The 4,641-nt window shown below is 38.9% G+C and overlaps 1 pseudogene; it reads left to right on the top strand.

Moving 5' to 3' along the window:
* The window catches only part of LOC116823776 (S-adenosylmethionine synthase-like), a 37,277-nt pseudogene that overhangs the window by 26,765 nt on the left and 5,871 nt on the right, over nucleotides 1–4,641 (top strand).

Raw genomic sequence — 4,641 nt, 5'->3', positions numbered from 1 at the left:
GTTGGGGTGGAGTACAGAAATCGATTTAAAGAGTCCTTTATATCGATATAAAGGGCGTTGTAGTGTGGACGGGTACAGCGTTAAATCGATTTAATGCTCTTTAAATCGATTTAAACGCGTAGTGTAGACCAGGCCCAAGACTGGTGTATGTGTAAAGAAGCAAGTGACACTACACCCAAACTCCATGTCACAGATGCCTGTTCCCAAGAACAGAAAATGGAAATAAATGCCTTGGAATTATGTTTTATTTTCTGTTGCCTCAGTGCAGGGTTTGATGTTTGGTTATGCCACTGATGAAACTGAGGAATGCATGCCTCTAACAATCCTACTTGCACACAAACTTAATGCAAAGATTAAAGCCCTGGAGAGGAGTGGAACATGGCCCTGGATTAGACTAGATGGGAAAACACAGGTTAGTAAATAATATGGATTATAAATCAGATTTAAAAAGGGCCATGCCCCTTAACTTGCACAATTGATTTTAGACCCGATTCACGTTCTTCAAGAAATGAAGAAACAGCTGGTGTGGCAGTGGCATGAATTCTGTGTGCTTGAATGGATTAGATTAGACAGGCCAGAAGGTGGCATTTACATATCCACTGCACAGATGGCCTGGTCCACACTGTCTTGCCAGTGCCTCAGTCATGACTCTTGGGACCAACATAAGGAGTGAGAGGAACATATTTGTCTCCCTAGACACTAACATGATCAATTAGTACCAGCTAGGATGGTGTTTTTGTGGTATGGACACGTTTTGTGAGGCAACTGGACTTGGACAACCCACTTACTTCTCTCAGGCCCCCAGATCTTTTAGTCAGTGCTGCCACAGGCTACATTTGAAGCAATGACCTAGAAGTCACAGGCTGCATATCTGGTTAGTCATCCCCTTAGCCTTCCAGTACTGTCATAAGTGGTTTGCTAACGGAGTGGTTAGAGTTAACTGTCTTACTAGGGAGAAAATGTAAGGTACATATGTTCTCACAAGACAGAGGAGAACTGAATGGGGGATGGGAATCAGAAGTGTGGGGAATTGTTGGAGGAGAGGGCAGATTATGTTTAACTTCACTGGTTCATTGGTGGTGAGTTAAGTTGCATTGTACTGTTGCACTTTGGGATATCACTGGGAATGTATTGTTGTCAAGGGTTAAGAAAATCATATGGATACATGACCTTTTTAGCACTTGAATCAATCCAAAAATTGGTTTGGCAGGTTTGTTTCATGTTATGAGAAAGTGTTGGCCTGTAGGCACTCATATACATGCAAACCACAGGTAAGGGAAGGATGCAGGTAATAGATGACAAAGGAATTTTGGTAAGAGACTGATCTTTATTTCCTGAGCAATCACCTGACGTAAGTCAGGGTTTCACTAATGTCTTGTTTAGGGCTGTCAGGTGATTTAAAAAATTAATTGTGATTAATTGCGCAAATAATCGCACTGTTAAACCATAATAGGATACCATTTATTTAAATATTTTTGGGTCTTTTCTACATTTTTAAATATATTGATTTCAATTACAACACAGAATACAGAGTGTACAGTGCTCACTTTATATTTATTTTTTATTACAAATATTTGTGCTGTAACAACAAAAGTAATAGTATTTTTTCAGTTCACCTTATACAAGTACTGTAATGCAAGCTCTTTATCACGAAAGTTGAACTTACAAATGTAGAATTATGTACAAAAAAAACCTGCATTCAAAAATAAAAGAAGTTGGCAGCATTCTCTCTCATAAATGTAAACAAACTTGTTTGTCTTAGCGATTGACTGAATGAGAAGTAGGACTGAGTGGACTTGTAGGTTCTGAAGTTTCACGTTGTTTTGTTTTTGAGTGCAGTTATGTAACAAATCTACATTTGTAAGTTGCACTCTCACGATAAAGAGATTGCATTATGGTACTTGTATGAGGTGAATTGAAAAAATTTTTTTTCTTTGGTTATCATTTTTCCAGTGAAAATATTTGTAATAAAAACAACAATATAAAGAGAGCACTATACACTTTGTATTCTGTGTTGTAATTTAAATCAACGTATTTGAAAATGTAGAAAAACATCCAAAAATAGTTAATAAATTTCAGTTGGTATTCTGTTGTTTAACAGTAGGGTTAAAACCGCAATTAATCACAATTAATTTTTTTAATTGCAATTAATTTTTTTGAGTTAATCGCATAAATTAACTGCGATTAATTGACAGCTCTAGTCTTATTCCACTGTCATAAGGCAGGAGTCAGTAGCCACAAACTCCAGCACCTATCCCTAAATTTGAATCGGGTCACACTCATCACTGCCATGTATCACCAATGATTAGAATCTACAGACTGTAACTAGGAATAAGCAGTGGAATGAAGGCAAAGCAGAGATGTAGGCCAAATTCCAAGAGGTGCTAAACGTTTGCAACTTGGTTTGACTTCAGTGTGAAATGCCAGTGTACAGCACCTCTCGGCATTTCAGTGTTTAGAATTAACTTCTTCCAAAAAGAGTAATTTAACCCTAGCTGGAGATTCAGTATTTTAAATTCCTTTCCCTTTGCACTTTAGCCTGCCCCATCTATGAATGACCTTAATGCTTGTTGGCTGGGATCTCAAGCTCTTCTTTTTCATTATAATTACTTTGTTTCTCTGCAGCCAACTAGAGATGAGTGTATGCTTCTGTAGTAGTCCTTCTTTATTTTAATTAGATAGTGGGGTTTTTTTGGCCTTTTTGAGGTCTGTATTTCAATCTCAGCGTCACCAGTAATAATCTAGCATCCAGTCCTTTTTCTGATCAGATTTCACCAAATTCTATTCCTTCTGCTATTAGAGGGAAATATGAAGTTGTTTTAATTGTCCATTTGGGTTTGATGCCCCTCCTGGTCAGGGAATATTGGATTTGAATTTCCTTGGCTGATTTTTAGGTCACAATGGAATACAAAGAAAAGGATGGAGCAGTGGAGCCCATCTGTGTACAGACATTGGTGATCTCTGTACATCATGCACCCAATATGCCTGTACAACAAATGCGGAAAGAACTAATGGAAAAAGTTGTCAAAGAAGTGATTCCAGCAAAATATCTAGATGAGAACACAATCTATCATCTCCTTCCAAGTGAAGTGTTTATAGAAGGTGGTCCTAAGGTATGATACTTCGCAAGATTTTTAATATAAATAGACTGAGATTACATTCTGCAATGTCCTTTCTAAATGTTCTCCCTCAAAACAATTAAATGTACTGATTTAGTGAAACAATACAAGTCTCAACTACATTTTTAAGGAAGCTTGGTCACTTCTGCTTATACTCAGTCATCAGGAGGATGTGAGGAGGCTAGCATCCACACTGGTCCTATAATTGTTTGGCTAATCAAGAATGGATATGTAGAGATTCTTGAATCTTTATCAATGACAAAATATACTTCAATCATTACAGAAAGTTGAACTTTATGTTAAACAAACTGACTCTTAAATTACTTGCTAAAATTCTTGACTCGAAGCACTTGAGTTAATTTCACAATATCTGTAATGCTTAGCACTTTGAGTAATTTGTATGGTTAATGCTACCCGGATGGCTATGCAATTTAAGATTGAGACACAATGTATTAATCCTCACCGTACATCAGAACCTGGAATTAGTTCAGTGTTTCAGTTACCCACATGGAGCAAGATTTTGGTTGGCACTTACATGGGTGTGCAGTAGGGAGAAGAAAATAAAAAACCTCTTCCCTACCTTATCCAAGTGGTGTAACAAATGGCCAAATTCAAGTGAGTATCGAACTGCCATAGAGATACTCCCCACAGTGATGATAATTCCCCAGAGGGGTTGGGGAGTAAATAATGCCAATGTTCCTTCCCCCTTTTCTCCAGGCATCTTGCTACATAGGTGGGAACTATGTGCACCTCTTAAACGGGGGGTTGAAGTTCATGCACCCCCGTGTGCACTGGATGGCATTATGCCTGGGAGTCAGATGACCTTTGCTGGAGTGCTGCAGCTCCTCACTGGGGCAGTGCCTGCAAGGTGCAGTCTAGTCAATTGTGTACAGATTTCACTAGATAACTAACGGCAAATCCCGACTAGCCTTTTGCCTTATTCAGTGAAGTTGAGTTTTACTGTAAACCACTCCTCTTTCCCCTTGAAAGGGCAAATAATCCCACCAAGTGTCACTAAACATGTTCAGTGGCCAGCAGTTCCAACATTATGATCTGTGCTGGATACAGGAAATGACAAAGGGAATAGGTTTTACTGTGTCTTTCAAAAACTGTCTGTGTTTGTATCAATCTTTTATAGTTACTACAGTACAAACTGTGGCACATCCTACATAGAATTCCACCTTACCCATGTAGGCTACATCCAATAACGGCCTAGAAAGAGACACATAGCAGCCCATTAATTAGGCTTATTTTGTTTCTGACATAAAGACAAGCAACTAATCCATAATGGTGTTGGAATTAATTTATACACAGAGCCTGGGTTTGTCAAGTCAACGTGTAATTGTTTGCCCTACAGGGTGATGCTGGACTGACTGGCCGAAAGATCATTGTTGATACTTATGGAGGCTGGGGAGCCCATAGAGGAGGGGCTTTCTCTGGGAAAGATCCTTCCAAAGCTGATCGCTCAGCAGCATATGCAGCTCGCTGGGTTGCAAAATCCCTAGTGAACGCTGGGTCTTTG

This window comes from Chelonoidis abingdonii, chromosome 6 (genome assembly GCF_003597395.2).
Source record: "Chelonoidis abingdonii isolate Lonesome George chromosome 6, CheloAbing_2.0, whole genome shotgun sequence".
Lineage (NCBI taxonomy): Eukaryota > Metazoa > Chordata > Testudines > Testudinidae > Chelonoidis > Chelonoidis abingdonii.
The sequence above is the reverse complement of the archived record's forward strand: the minus strand, read 5'-3'. Positions and strand labels throughout refer to the sequence as shown.